The sequence below is a fragment of the Silurus meridionalis genome, chromosome 13 (assembly GCF_014805685.1).
Source record: "Silurus meridionalis isolate SWU-2019-XX chromosome 13, ASM1480568v1, whole genome shotgun sequence".
Taxonomy (NCBI): Eukaryota; Metazoa; Chordata; class Actinopteri; order Siluriformes; family Siluridae; genus Silurus; species Silurus meridionalis.
This window is the reverse complement of record NC_060896.1, coordinates 2,731,170-2,747,994: the sequence shown is the minus strand read 5'-3', so window position 1 is coordinate 2,747,994 and position 16,825 is coordinate 2,731,170. Positions and strand designations below refer to the sequence as shown.

Genomic DNA, 16,825 nt, shown 5'->3' with positions numbered 1-16,825 from the left:
TTTGTAGATCGAGGCTTGAAGGTTTATTATACACTGTATTAATTAAATAAATGTTTTGAAAGCCAAGAGAGTCGGTGCTTCCTTATTAAAATGGTTTCCTCTCTGTTTCTTATTCAAGGTCCAGCAGGGGGCGATCACCCACACACAGCTTCTCTGATTCACGTTTTAATAAATAAATTAGAGTCGAGTCTCCAGGTTAACATAAATCACAAAACGACCTTTACATAACGCGTAATGGCATGTGTCCGACTGCGCCGACAACTCTGTCTCATAAATATTCCCGGTAAGAGCTGGGCGGATTCCAGCGATCTGCCTCGCACCTTCTATTCTCCAAAACAATCCTGACAGAGCGCTCGGTCGTAACCGTTGCCACGACTTCTTAAAGAGAGCCCTGCTCATGTTCCTGGCGTTCTGCCACCTCATTACTCACAACTGTCTCACCGCTGCATTAAATGGATATCAGGGGTGTTTATTTGTTCCACTTCACACATTTTTATCAGCCAAGTTCAGCTCGTACAATCTGCTATAAAGGCTACGCTGTTTATGAGTTAAACATTGATCAGTTATCTAAACAGTTCTAGGCTCAGTCATATTGTATTTTTTAGACTCTATTCCTTTGGTCTATTGGTTAGGATGCGACGCTCTCACCCCTGCGGCCCGGGTTCGATCCCAGGTCAGGAAACCAACCCCAGCCACTCTTAGTGCCGGTCCCAAGCCCAGATAAATGGGGAGGGTTGCGTTAGGAAGGGCATCCAGCGTAAAAACATGTGCCAAATCAAACATGCGGATGGTCCGCTGTGGCGACCCCTAATGGGAGAAGCCAAAAGAAAGTTTTAGACTCTATTCCTTTTTTAGACCTTAATTATATAGTGGGATTAAAGTGCGTGTGTTACAGCTTCTTTTTACCAATTCATTCATATTTATATTTATGGTGTTTAGCATACGCCCTTATCTATAGCGACTTACAGTTTTCTTATTAACACATCTGAGGATTCAGGGTTTTGCTCAGGGGCCCACTAGTGACAGCTTCTGATCAGAAGTCCAACCACCTTCCCATCTATTTATATAACCCTCTGCATTATATACCCAAGTACCAGGACACCTGACTTTTTTCAACCAGATGTGGTTCTTTTTCAAGCTGTTTTTTTAAAAACATTAGCATGACATTTCCCATTCACTTGAACTAAGAGACCCAAACCTGTTCTAGCATGGCATTGCGCCTGTGCACAAGACCAGCTCCATGAATATATGCTTCAAATGGGTTAGCAAATAAGAAAGATCTTCCTACTACAGACCTCTAAAAGCTATTAAACACTTGTTCAGGATGAATTTATATATCCGTGCTAATTTCACAAAATCTAGTGGAACATCTTTCCAGACGAATGGAGGTAACAGCAAATCTTCTCAATCTTATGGTCAGGTGTCTGCAAACTTGGAAAATCTGATAATTTTACAAAACATTAGCCAGTTGTAATGTGAGTGATGTAACAGTGGACAGGGTTTTTCTTTATTGCCGTACCGCACAGAAACACTTCATCATTTCCCAGTAAACGGCCAATAGTAGGAGAAGCACGTTTATGGAACATTAATGCATTCAAGAGAACACAGAGTGCACAATAACACAGTACTCCTGCTCTTTGTGTGTGTGTGTGTGTGTGTGTGTGTGTGTGTGTGTGTGTGTGTGTGTGTGTGTGTGTGTGTGTGTGTGTGTGTGTGCGTGGGGGTAAGAGAGCCAAGCGATGCTGTGCTGCAAGCAGCGGGGGACGTGGAGGCGTGAACGGTCTGTCATGGAGTGGGAGTTTGGGATTGTGTGGGTGGGACAACAGCCAATCCAGCATCCCTGTGTACTTCTTTTTATTTTCAAACCTCATCGACTTGCCTTTCTTTTAAACTACACACTGCTCAAAAGCGTTCACGACGGACCGAGATAAACCGAGGCGAAACCTCGTCGATAATCAGATCATAGGATTAGTCTATTATTTGTCTTTCTTAAGTCTGAAGTTGAGACAAATACAACGTTTTTTTTACCTCATGCAGGATGAAGAACTTGGATTAATCCTTTCCTTGATAAGAAAAAAACATTACATCGGTCCCAAAATGCAGAACTTAGAAAGTATCCGGTTCTTCTGACACCCCTCAGAGAACAAGCCCCTCAAGTTACCTGTTCAGGGAGTGCTGCTGTAGGAGGAGCTGTCCATCTTCTGCTACATCCCCCCCCACCCCCCACTACGAGTTCACAAAGCGCTGGATCTCGGCGTTGTCTCGAGCACAAGCTGCTTCCTCACGCTTCTGCCACGCTGGACGTGATCTTGCAACGTTGCTATGGAGAGAGAGTTGGTTTGTTCGGCAGGGACGGATGCTGTTACATGATGGCATGTTAGCGAAGAGAGGAGAAGAAGAGAGGAGAGGAGAAGAAGAAAGGAGAGGAGAGGAAGGGAGGGACACTGAGGCACAAGCTCTTACCACGCATGCCTCCTGTTCCTAGGATACATCCTCAGTCAGATGAATACCACGTAGTGTCTCCTTCACACCATAAATTACCATGATATAATCAGCGACCAAACATTGGCCAGGTTCCTTTTCTCAAGAAGATCAGCTTTTTAATCTGAACATGTTTCTTCTCACGTTGCTCATCTGACACTGTTTCACTGATCCCTCCATCCTCTTCCACTGCTCCACTAATCTCTCCATCCTCAACCACTGTTCCACTCATATCTCCATCCTCAACCACTGTTCCACTGATCTCTCCATCCTCAACCTCTGTTCCACTGATCTCTCCATCCTCAACCACTGTTTCACTAATCTCTCCATCCTCAACCACTGTTCCACTGATCTCTTTATCCTCTACCACTGCTCCACTAATCTCTCCATCCTTAACCACTGTTCCACTGATCTCTCTATCCTCAACCACTGTTCCACTGATCTCTCCATCCTCTTCTACTGCTTCACTGATCTCTCCATCCTCAACCACTGTTCCACTGATATCTCCATCCTCAACCACTGTTCCACTGATCTCTCCATCCTCAACCACTGCTCTACTGATCTCTCCATCCTCAACCTCTGTTACACTGATCTCTCCATCCTCAACCACTGTTCCACTGATCTCTATCCTTTACCACTGTTCCACTGATCTCTCCATCCTCAACCTCTGTTCCACTGATCTCCATCCTCTACCACTGTTCCACTGATCTCTCCATCCTTTACCACTGTTCCACTGATTTCTCCATCCTCAACCACTGTTCCACAGATCTCTCCATCCTCTACCACAGCTTCACTGATCTCTCCATCCTCAACCACTGTTTCACTGATCTGTCCATCCTCAACCTCTGTTCCACTGATCTCTCCATCCTCTACCACTGCTTCACTGATCTCTCCATCCTCAACCACTGCTCTACTGATCTCTCAATTCTCAACCTCTGTTCCACTGATCTCTCCATCCTCTTCTACTGCTCTACTGATCTCTCCATCCTCAACCACTGCTCCACTGATCTCTCCATCCTCTACCACTGGTCCACTGACCTCTCTATCCTCTTCCACTGCTCCACTGATCTCGCCATCCTCTTCTATTGCTTCACTGATCTCTCCATCTCTCGGTGTACAAGAAAGACTTGCTTCAAAACTCTTCTCGGTTCTTGCAACTATGTGGTTTATCCAAACAACTACATGATGACCAAAGAGCTGAGTCTTTAGCAGTCTTCAAACAATGTTCTACCAAACAAGACCTACATCATCCACTGGTTTCTCTCCCAACTAAGTTTTAGACTAATGGAATAAGGGTGTCTCTCATATGCCATAAATAGAAAAAATGTATATATAATCCAATTTTAGTTACAGGAAACCTGAGGAACATCTGTAGCTGTTCCTGAGCATCCATAAACAGTCATTCATTTTTTTTACCTTCTCCTGAAGTTAGACATAGCCCATAATGTTGCAGAGAAAACTTACAAAACACTGACATTAAAGATTCCTTCCAAATTTCTGCTGATAAATGCAGTATATATGCCCACAATCACACCTACATATCTACTATGCCAACACCAAAATACCCTCGCGAATGCAAACTGGTGTGTCACACATAATCACATCCCAGCTTTAGAAAGCTTGCAAGCTAATTAGCTAACAGGCTGGAGAGCTTTAATTATTCTCATCATAGTTTAGCTAACTAGCAGGCTAGCTAAAGTCATATACGAGATGGATAAAAAAGTTTCGAGACTAACTCTGTTCACAAGAAATCCGGATCTCAGGATTCCCCAGGAGCCAAATCTGGCGAGCAGGGTGGGTGCGAAAGTGAGATCATGTTGGTTGTTCTCTGTTCTCTTGAAGTGAGTGTGCCGCTTAAAACGCCTCGAATGATTGATTGCAGCATCGGCGTATGTCAAACGTATTTAATGATAAACGTTTTTCGGCAGATTTGTTTGGTTTCATGCAGAATTTGACATTTGTTTTTTGCTCTAACTTGCTGCCTGTAATGAAATCGCGGTCAGAACAGCACCAGTTATGCTATTAGTCTCAGAACTTTTTGATACCACCTCGTATAAGAAAACATGTTCTTCTAACAAAAATGTGCTTATGGTAATGTAACACGAATAGCTTACTTTGTATACCCTGTCCTGTGCTCTGATCCTACCTGACCTGGCTAGCACTGACCGTGACCTGAGTAGCACTGACCGTGGCCTGGCTAGCACTGACCGTGACCTGGCTAGCACTGACCATGGCCTGACTAGCACCTTCTGATTGAAGGAGCGAAACGAAACGAACGAAATTAATGAAAAAATTAATTGAAAAAAATAAATTTGGTGAACGAGATTCAAAGAACCAAGTCACTAAAATGATCCAATCTTCACATCACTAATTGCAATTCACATTGTAGACAGAAGAGGGCGCAAAAAAGTCCACACAGGTTAGATTGAGAAAAAAGAGAGATCAATAGTCTATTGTTCCTCTAACAAGCCTCCCATTTCACTCCACAATTAGGCCCATTTTGGTTGAAGGATTTCCTCACACATATGGGAAGCATCTGTCCTGATGTTGTGAAGCGCAAATTAAAAATCATTTTTCACTAGCTCCTTGGCTTTTGGTTCTGCGCTTCATCCCTCACTGGTCTTGGCTGATCCCACAATGAAACAATGAATCATGGACTTTTCTCAGCTCTGTTTCTCAGGCACAAAAGTCTGGACCTCCACTTGGCAGGTCAAAAGAGGAGGTTGTAAAATCGGAGATATTCAACAAAACCTTGTGGGCGACTTTATTTAAACGCATTTCCATTGGACGGAGATGTTACCCAGGCAGATCCTTCTTACTTGTAAACTGGATAGCAAGTCATTGTGTCAAGAACCTCGGCACAACAATCGGACAAATAATCTCACTCGGAAAGTTGAGGAAAAGCTCTGGTCCTCTGTGTTTTTTAATGAAGACATTTTCATATCATATTTTGATACAGTATTGATGGATTGCCATGTTTTTTTTTTCTCCAACAAACACTTTACTTCCTTCCAAACAGCTGTGCTTTCACTTCCATAAGTTTCAGAATGAGATCGATCCATCATCCTGTCCACAAGAGGGTGCCATTTTATCATCTCACAGTTTGGTATACACTATATGGACAAAACTATTGGTTAACACAGTTGTATAGGACGTCTTGGGATGTTCTGGCATAAACATTTCCTTTCACTTGAACTAGGAGAGTCAAACGTTCCAGCATGACGTTCACAAAGACAAATCCATGAAGGGTTGGAGTGGAAGATCTCCAGCTCTGACCTCAACCCTAATGAACATGTGAACCTCCTCACCTCACCTACATCAGTACCTGACTTTACTAACAACCTTTTGGTTGAATGATGTCAAATCTCCACGAAATCTAGAGGAACATCTTCCCAGAAGAGTGGAGGTCATTATAACAGCGAATGTGGAATGGGATATTTAGAAAGCTCATACAAATGTTATGGTCTACAATTAGTCTAAATGTAGGAGGGGCATACAAGTCAAACCGGAACTTTTAATGTTACAGGTATAAAAATCGAGCTAGCGTAGCGATACCACACAAGTGCTTAGCATGTCCAATTACTGATGTGTGCATGGATCAATGTGTGGTGTAGGATTTTGTACGTTGAGATTTTATATCTAGAGAAGATGTGGTTTTCTGAAGATGAAGTAAAGCAGGCTGTAGGATGGTTCTGGCGAACATCAGTAGAAGACATAAGATCTTGTGCATCCACAAGATCTCACTTCCGCATTCACTCTACTCGCTAGATTTGGCTTCTGCGGACTTCAGCTTCTTCCTGAAGATGAAGATGCAGCTCAAGGGCCATCGTTTTGACTCGTTGTGAAGCTCCACGTGAATTACACGTTCCAGAAGTGGCAGGAATGCTGGGGGCGCTGTATTGCTGTACAAGGGGACTATTTTGAAGGTGATACCACCTATTATAAGTGGATGGTCAGGAGGATTCCATATTTTTATACCCATATTGTGTTGCTTGTGCTTGTTACTAAGCTACTGTACCAAAAATAATGCCTAAAAATATACATTAATATGTGGTTTTCAAGCAGACTTCAGTCAGAGGGAAAATCTGGTCATCTTTTTTTTTTTTTTTCAATTTTCTATCATTATTCGGGGATTTTCTGAATCAAACTTTACTGTACCAAAACTTACAATCAGATACACTACATATGGATGTAACAGACCGTAGAGGACATCAGACCTCAGACCAATTCTGACACTGAATAAAGAATTTGGACAAAAAAAAGACAAACCCCATGTTGTCTGAAATTTACATGACATTTATTTGATAAAAGGAAACCGATTGTATCCTTTTGAACCTCCGAGCTGCTTCGGTAATTATAAAGACTATCCTGCACTCAACCCAGGATTCTGTCTGGTCAAGTCAAGTCAAGTTTATTTCTATTGCGCTTTTCACAACAGACATTGTCTCAAAAGAGCTTTACAGAAATCAACAGTGAAGGTGAATTATGTGTATTTATCCCTGATGAGCAGCTGTGGTGTTTTTCCTGTGACCAGGAAAAACTCCCTTAGATGTTATGAGGAAGAAACCTTGAGAGGAACCAGACTCAAAAAGGGAGCCTCATCATCATTTGGGTGACATCAAGACTGTGATTATAGTCTTTAAACACTACAGAACACTGGAGAGTGAGAACTAACATGAGCACTGGAGTGTGTGATTATAAGTAATGTTCTTTCTACAGTCTTCTACAGTCTTTATGGTTATAAAACTAGGAGCTACTGAGCAACTCATAAAATAGCTCAACATCTGTGATCATTACAGATCCAACAGCAGCTATTGTTCATTAGGGATCTTGACCTGCATCTGGATTAACCCAAAGCTGCGTAGTTACGATTTTTTTTGCTACAAGAGCTTTACCAGTGAACATTGAATAACAAAGTCAAAAATTCAACAGAAATGAAAAATAATGAAGTACAAACACTTTGTTATTGTACTTAAGTAGATTTTTCTGGAATCAGTTCTTTACTTCACTGTATTACAATTTTTACACAAATATCTGTACTTTCTACTTCTTACATTTTCAAAACAGAATTTTGTTTTAATCTATTTGGCGACATGATCGATGTTTTTTCTTCTCACTGCACCGTTTTTAGCACATCAACCTGTTTCCTGTCATTTCGCAGCTTTTTCAGTCCACTGCTATATAATTTCTGGTCTCTCTCACACCACAGATTTAGACTAGATTATGAAGCTCACAATGAGCAGGCAGAAGACAGTAAGAAGTCTGGGGTTAACGTGGAAGAGACAGAGGGAGTCAGTGATGAGAACATGACTGAGAACAGAGACTTTCCTGATCACCTGATTATTATCATCATCATCATCATCATCATCATCATCTTTTCTCTGCTTGTGTTCAATATGGTGGATCTTCAACCTGGATACATTCATTAGGTAACAACAATTGAGATTATATAACTTAAGTACATATCAGAGCTCAAACATCTTTACTTTACCAGAGTCTTTTAAAACATCAGTATCTGAAGGACATGTGTACTTTTGCCACCTCTGCATTATAATAAACAAAAAAAAATCAGATGAACTTTAAGTGACACCGAAGATCTCGGCATTGGAGTGTTGAGTGTCAGTGCCCCTCGATGGAGCCGCAACTTCACCCCAAAGCTCAGAGGTATATTAAAGAGAAACCGGAGTAAATTACACACACTGCTGAGAAACCTGCAGCCAGAAGAGGACCTGAGTGAAAACATATGCTGCTTCTTATCTCATTTGTTCCTTAACCGTTTCTTCTTAATCCAACACTGAAGTCCATTGCATTCATCGCTCTTCTCCTTTTCTATATGATTGTGTAGTGTTGACTAATATCTTCCACATCAAACCATGTAAAGCACATCTTCATGGAGATCTTCTGGTTTTGTGCACAGGGACATTGTCATGCTGGAACAGGTTTGGGTCTCCTGGAAAGTTTCACGCTAGTGCATCTAAAAGGGTCCTGTACAGTCGTATGCCTCCAAGTTTGTAGTAACAGTTTGGGGAAGAACCACATTTGGCTGGATGACCCAATCATCATGGCCGTACCCATGTAATGAAGATTTAGACTATAGACTAAAGAAAAACAACACATGTACCTTGTAGTATGGAAAGTTCTGCTCAATATCAAGTCTTTCTTCATGTTTCTTCTGTTTTTTCTGGTTTTTTACAGCTGCTTATATGAAGTCACATGTTTCCACATTTACTTCTTTCTCAATTTGATCTCTCAATCCAATGCTTTTTTTCTTATCTTTCTGGCTGCACTTTCTACCACACATGCCTCAGCACATGAGGACGATTTTGCATAAACGCAGACAAAAAAATGTATCAGATGTCTCTTGGCTGGTACTGGTGAAGCTCTCTGGAGGACGTGTGCTGATGTTGGACCAGTTTTTGTGATTCAACACTGTCAAATTAACATGGAGGAATTCGATCCTGCCAAAAGTCCGCTATGTGAAATTGTTTTTTGTGTTTTTTTTCATTAAAATGCTGAGATGAACAGCAGAGACTCGTCCTCGATCAGGGCATAACATCCAGAATTCCTTAGAGACACATTTTAAACATACAGATGAGTCTGAAAGAAAAATATCATATAAAAACCGTATATAACACATCTGGCCTCATTACACAGAAGATAATGAGCTTGAACCAGAAAACTGTAGAATTAATACAGTGTTTTTGTGAATTCACTTCACTCACATTTCAGAAGGTGGATTCGACAACTCGTGAGCTAAACTTTTTCTGGCACATCAAATACGGTGCTCATCTGTTCTATCTCATAACATCTGGAAGGCTCTGGAATGAAGTATCCGCTTTTCGATGTCAGATGCTTTCACGTCACGCTTTACAGTAATACCTTAACGCTGATGTAACAGGAAGGGTTCAGCGGGGTTCTCACAGGGTTCTCCAATGAGGAACTAGAAGATCTAAACTAGAATGGAAGATCTTAATAACACAGATGTTTAATCATTCAAACTTAAATTTTTTTTAATTTTTGTTTTTTCCATTCAAGATCAAAACCAGAAATGGGCGTGGTCTATACCGGAAGAATTTTTTTCTTTTTTTTGGAAAAAACAATCCACTATGAACTGAAACATTTTACAAATACACTCTCTGGACAAATGTTTTTGGACACCTGCCCATAAGATTGGTATGTGCTTTTTAAACATTCCATGTTTAGTCCGTAATTTGCTGTTATAATAACCTCCCATCCTTTCCAATTTATTGACTATTGACACTGGAGACTCCTTCCCTACAGCACAGGCTAAATAAACGCCTCACAGAAAAGCTTACAGTAGCAACAATGCTAACACTTAGATTTTGTATAATAAAAGATATTATTATAGAAAGAAAAAAAGTGTATTAATACACAAACCTGTGGTATTTTTTAGACTTTAATGTGTATAAATGTTTTTTTGTTCAACCATATGTCAAGACCTGGCACATTTCACCATTGACAAACAGCCAAGTGATTGTTCTTCATGAAGGAATGTGTGTCAGATGTGTACAGCTGTAATCTGACGTGTAATTCGGTTTATTAAAGCTTGAGCTACAAATCTTTAATGTCTGTCATGTGGCTATCGTGGTTACTGCCGTAATAACCATCTGAGATCTTTTCAAGTAAATCAAGAGAAATCTTGTGGTTACATTCAGGTTTTGGTCTGAACCTTTAAACAACCACCAGATGTCCTCTGTCTGTCTGTCTGTCTGTCTGTCTGTCTGTCTGTCTGTCTGTCTTGCATAATTAAAAATTTTTTTATGGTATTTGGCAAATGCCCTTATCAAGAGCGGCTTACAGTTATCTCAGTTTTAGAGCTGAGCAGTTGAGGGTTAAAGGCTTTGCTCAAGGGCTCAGTAGTGGTAACTTGGTGGTGCAAGGATTTAAACCCATGACCTTCTGATCAGAAGTGCAACATCTTATCTACTGAGCTTCCACTTTTTTTACTTTAATTTAGTTTTAAATTCAATGAACCTCGGCCGCTCACGACCCTGTCGCCGGTTCACCACTGTTCCTTCCTTGAACCATTTTTGATAGATACTGACCACGGCAGACCAGGAACATCCCACAAGAGCTGCAGTTTTGGAGATGCTCTGACCCAGATGTCTAGACGTAACAATTTGTAAAAATCGCTCAAATCCTTACACTTGCCCATTTTTCCTGCTTCTTACATCAACTTTAAGGACAAAACGTTCACTTGCTGCCTGATAAATAAATCCACCCACTAACAAGTGCCATGATGAAGAGATAATCAGTGTTCTTCACTTCACCACTCAGAATGTTATAATGTTATAATGTGGACAAAATGCTTTCCATGGGTTAGAAGATGTGGAATATCTCCTGCTAATAAGCTCTGAACTCAACCCGATTAAACATGATGCTCCTCACCTCACCTACAACAGCACTTGACTTTACTAACACCCTTGTGCCTGAATGAATTCTCTTAAATCTCCACAAAAATCTAGTGGAACATCTTCTCCGCAGAGTGGACGTCCATATAACAGGAAATAAGGACTTAATGTGGACTGGGATGTTCTTATGGTCAGGTGTCCACCATCTTTTAATCATATCTCACCAAAAATCAACAGCTTAATTTGACCATTCTGATATAAAGATCAGTTTTAGATTTCAACATCCACTAAGAATCCAATCTTCTTCGCTCTCCCAGCTCTGATGCTCAGCGATACTTAGCAGATTTACATTTGAAATCTGTCAACGCAATCGCCTCCCAAGTGCGTGGACTGAAATCACACACATTCTTGCAGACCTCGGAGCTGTATGGTTCCTAATTGCCGATTTTAAAATCCGTAATGTGACATATGTGAAGCCTGAAAGCGGTTTATGCTTTCGTTTCATTAACATCTGCAGTAAGTTAAGTCGGAGGACAGCTCGGCGTTTGTATGATGTAAGGGTGTAGGATCTAAGCTGGAGTCTGAGCTCCTGTCACGGGGCCTAACGGGACTCATGGACGTCCCTCCTCGCTGATTGGCTCAAGCGGAAAACACGCCGCAAATGGAGCAGAGGGAACGGTGCCAACGCCCCATGCCTCTGCTACATGATGAATCGCACCCCATCCAGGTCACATGGTGTGATTTTTTGATGCACAAACATTGCTTCATTTCTCCAAGACATCTTAAAAGTCATTAAAGCAAACTTTACATTTGAACTTTGAATTTTAACCAGATGTCCCACTGCTTTCCTTCTCTGGGAGACATTAGCATAATGACATTTAATGTTCGCTAGAATCCTCTGTGTATTAGCATTTAGCTTATGTATATGTCGTTTGTTTATAGTAGGAAGAACTTCTCTCAGGACCATGACTGTGTGGACGCCTGGTCGTTTAATTCACCGACGCACACACACACACACACACACACACACACACACACACACGGGGTCAAGTGGACAGGAAATGTATACGTTTTTCAAAATGAACTCCAGGATAAACATCATTAGAACACAATAGTACAAACATGGTGGTAATTTGGGCTCACTTGGTGTGTGTGTGTGTGTGTGTGTCACAGTAAATATTCTTGGATTATAGATTAAACACCTACTTGGATATGTGTGTGTGTGTGTGTGTGTGTGTGTGTGTGTGTGTGTGTGTGTGTGCATGTGTGTGTGTGTGTGTGTGTGTGTGTGTGTCAGAGTAAGTATTCTGGCTTTCAAGGTAAAACACTGACAGTGTGTGTGTGTTGGTGTGTGTGTGTGTGTGTGTGTGTGTGTGTCAGAGTGAGTATTCTGTTTGTCAAGGTAAAACACTGACTGTGTGTGTGTGTGTGTGTCAGAGTAAGCATTCTGTTTTCAAGGTAAAACACTGACTGTGTGTGTGTGTGTGTGTGTGTGTGTGTGTGTATGTGTGTGTGTGTGTCAAAGTAAGTAATCTGTATTTCAAGGTAAAATACTGACTGTGTGTGTGTGTGTGTGTGTCACTGTGTGTATATTAAACCCCTTGTGATCTCTCATTACAAGTTACACCAGTGATGTTAAATTCTGGGTTCTGATTGTTTTTTTTTGTTTCTCTATAACATTATTGTTTCTTTTCATTTTTAAATAATAAAAAGGGAAAATTTCATGTCACTGCATCTAAAGGCCTTCTATCCAATTGCGTGCCTCCAAATTTGTAGTAACAGAAGAACCACATATGGCTGGAAAAGTCCGGTGTCCCAATACTTTTGGCAGTATAGTCTATGTGTTTTTATAAGTGTACCACTTTCTCTGAATAATTTGTAGTATTTTCCTTTCATATATACCCTTCAACATGTGGAGCGTTCCTGATAAAAGGCATCTATTTTGGTGTGTAAAAGTCATTCCGAGATCTGGAAACAATCACACACACACACACACACACACACACACACACACCGGCAAGTCCACCCCCCAAGCTGGTGATGACTAACATATTAAACTTTCAGCATCTTATTCCCTACGTATGATTCAACCACCACCGTAAAACCAAAATCCATGCAGCAACGTGAATCAGGAATGCGTGGTGCAAGTTTACACAGTTAAACTCTGGAATCCAACATCAGCAGAACACACACGCAAACTCGTAAAATATGTTGTGCTCTTTGTATTTCTCTTGACAGAAAGGACGAGCTGAAAGGACTTGATATACAATACACATCTGCACACACACTCCAACCCTACATTTACTGAAGCCTAGCGTGTGGCCAAAACACATGTGAAAACTCGCAAACATCTGCAAATGTACACTGATTTAGTAGCAGGGTCTTCACAGAATGCCATTTGTTCTCGTGGACTTTTGTGGACATGTTTCAGAATAATGCAATCCGAAAATGGACATTCAAGTGAGAAGAAATAAAGGAACGGGATTAGGATTACCAGTAGCTAGAGACAATGTTCAGCGCACCAGGAAAAAAAAAATCTGCATTAAATTGTTGCATGCAACATGCGCACAAATGAGGCAGGACACAGCAAAGCTTACAAACATGAACACTGATGACTACAAACCTCAGACATAGAGTTCACCTTGTCTGCTCACCACCGATCATCTAATATGCATTTTTGGATCTGTCGTGCTTTCTACGTTCAATTCTAACATAATCCCCAAAACCAGAGACAATTCTGGGACAATTCTGAAATCAAAGTTTGGACTCCAAATAAATAAAAAAAATAATAAAAATGATAAAAGGATGAGTGAGACAGGACCAGGGAAAAAACTACATTCATTAAAAGGACAAAAATTTGGACAGAGTCAATGTGTCAGGAAACAGCATGGGCTTGATAGAACTTCAACAAATCCACACCTTCAGGTCTTCATAAACCATGATTTGTGCCTGAAACAGTGTCTGGAATACTGAGGAGTGCATTGAAATCTGGATTAAAAGGTCAAAACATCAAATACCAGACCCACCGAGCTGCCAATAAGTGAAGGGCCCTTGAGTAAAGCCCTTAAATCTTGAGTTGTAAGCCACTCTGGATAAGGACGTCTGCCAAAATGCTGTTATTGTAACTATGACATTTGGCAGATGCCCCAGAGTAACTAACAGTTATTTCATTCATACAAATGAGTAACTTTGGGGTTAAGGGCCTTGCTCAGGGGCCCAGGATTGGCAGCTTGGTGTGGCTGGAATTTAAACTCATGACCTTCAGATCCAAAATCCAATGCCTTTACCGTTAAGATACAACCTCCCTTATTAGCTCTTATGGAAATTGTGATGCTACATCATAGAGAGACGTTCTATACAACAGCGTCCTTTTGACTTTGTGGAACAAGCCCATACAGGGGGAATGGTCAGGGGGTGCACATACTTTTGGCCAGGTAAAGAATTGTTCTTTTTATTTTTAGATCTCAAAAACTAAGCAGAGGTTTCAATGTATACAGACTGGCAGGCGGCCCTTTCCTCTCATTCACTTTAAGAGCTCCAGACTGGGAACGGGCCCAGCTTACATCGAGCTTATTCTTCTAAAACACACACACACACACACACACCACATCCACACTATTATTAGGAGATCTTTCAGCATTTCGGGATCGACTGGGAACTTGGACTCGGTTTGTCCAAGGTTGACCAAATTTATTTGCTCATGGGTGTAAATTGGACTTATTGCTAACACACACACACACACACACACACATACACACAGGTTAATAGATCCATCTGGATCCATCCAATCCCCAGGCCCTGAAAAAATCTGACAGGATTTTAAAAACATGTCTGTCTCAGATGATCAGACTCCTCCACATGGAGAAAGAGCAGAGTCTCGCAGGACCAGATACGCAATCCCGTCTCCATGGCTACCGTGACAGGAGATGATCAGGGAGCATGCGGTCCTGCTGACCTCCGCATGCCGAGCGTTACCACGTGCATCGTTTCGGCTTTCAGAAGTCATTTCATTTACTCTGGGATTAATATCATGCACTCACACCATGATCTCACATTAGAGCTGAGAACAGGGACCCCATACGACAAAAACACCTGCAGGAGATCAGCTCTGAAAAAGCTCGCTTTCAAACCGAAAACGATTCTTCATCAAGGTCAACTTTTCCTCTTCACACTGTGTCTTCTGGTTTGGTGGTGCAGCAGAGAGTCACCTCACAGCTATAGGGTCTTAGATCCGATTCTGAGCTCAACCTGTGTGAAGCTTCAAATGTTCTTCAAAAATTTGCTTGGGTTTCCTCTGGGTTCTCTGGTGTCCTCCTTCCTCCTAAAACACGCTGTGTAAAATTTAATTTTATTCGCCCAATGAATACTCATGGTTCATCCAAATGGGTCCACAAGAACGTTACACCGCTCAATGCCCGCACAACGCCATGAAACGGCGAATACAGTGGACCTCTGGAACTCGCCGAGGTTACGTTCTAAGACCCCACGAATTTTGGACGCAAAAAGACTCAAAAGCAGACTCAACAGAAAACGTGGAGCAATGGACAGAAATGGTCCATTGCTCCACATTTCTGGACATTTGGTCCCGCAGATTTTAGGAGGATCCACAACTTGCTGTTAGCCCGGTTTCATACGAGAACCGAGCCGTGAGTTCCAAATTAACGGGGGTCGACTGTATCTCAAAAAAAAAAAAAAACAACAACAAAAAAAACCAATGATGCTTCTAGTAATGCAGCTCAGCCACTGCAGAGGCTGCAGTCATGCTAGACTTACGGCGTAAAAAAGTTTTCACGTGATCCAAATTCGCCTGTCAGAACTTTGGAACAGCAATGAAAACCTTCGTCGCCCTGACCTCACATTTCCGTCTTTCATTGTGACAAAAAATCAAACCTTTTCTTGAATTTTTGTCACGAAAATCGCTCCATCCTTTAGTTCAGGATCGTATGTTTGTTGTATTTGCGTTAAAAAGAAATGAAGAAAAATGCGGTGTTCATACAAAAAAGCAGTATGACATGATATACAGCACATGTTTATTATACGTGACCACGTAAGTGTTTCCTTTCTCTTTATTTTCAACACGTTTTTGAATACTTTTAAAAAGAATCATTTGTTCAAAGGATCAGTACAAACCTTTTTTTTTCACCTCGCAGTAAATAGTTGCTTGGTTATAAACCTTTGTCTCATTCCTAGAGACAGAACATGTCCATCGTCCATCACGGTGAGAGAAAGAACACAAATGCGGGTTGGACAGCATTAAGTGTGTAAAAGGATAAATATTTGTACAGCTGTTTACGCAGAGGTTGACGTGGAACAAGATTATTGACAGAAGAAACAAAAAACCCCCAGAACAATAAAAAACGTCGTTCGGGCGAATCTTTGTGTAGAAATAAAGAAAACACGGCAAGAAAAATTTGCAAAAATAATGATAATTAGCACTGCAGACAGTGAAGGTCAAAGGTTATCAGGTTTGAGCTCTAGTAATCGAGAAAACTACATTTTGACTAAATACATAAATATTTTAGCTCCACTAATGGCCAAAAGTATGTGGACACCAGTCCATAAGATTTGTATGCGCTCACATGGGTGTGAGTAAAGTCAGGTACTGATGTAGGTGAGAAGGTGAGGAGGCCTGGAAGTGCAGTCAGTGCTCACATTTAGTAATTCAACAGGGTTATGGGTCAGAGCTCTGTAGCAGGAGATCTTCCATGTATTCCACACCATGTACAGGATATTTTCTTACAGCTGGATCCACAAAACACTTGAAGCAGCTGTAAATACAGCTGTGAACTCATCTTGTGCTGAAAAGCTCTAGAAGTTTTCGACGTTACGAAAATTGTGATTTGTTTTATTTTAGGTAACACAACTCACCAGGTTCCTCACACGGTTCCTCGGCAGGCTGTCTATCATGTGTAGAACATGAAAGGAGAACGGAACGATGCTCACATGCTCAGGTTCACCACAAACACTTCATT

General features: G+C 41.3%; 1 protein-coding gene across 1 annotated transcript in view; it reads right to left on the bottom strand.

Moving 5' to 3' along the window:
* veph1 (ventricular zone expressed PH domain-containing 1) overlaps positions 1 to 16,825 on the bottom strand; it is a 123,059-nt gene that overhangs the window by 335 nt on the left and 105,899 nt on the right. The window lies entirely within an intron of this gene.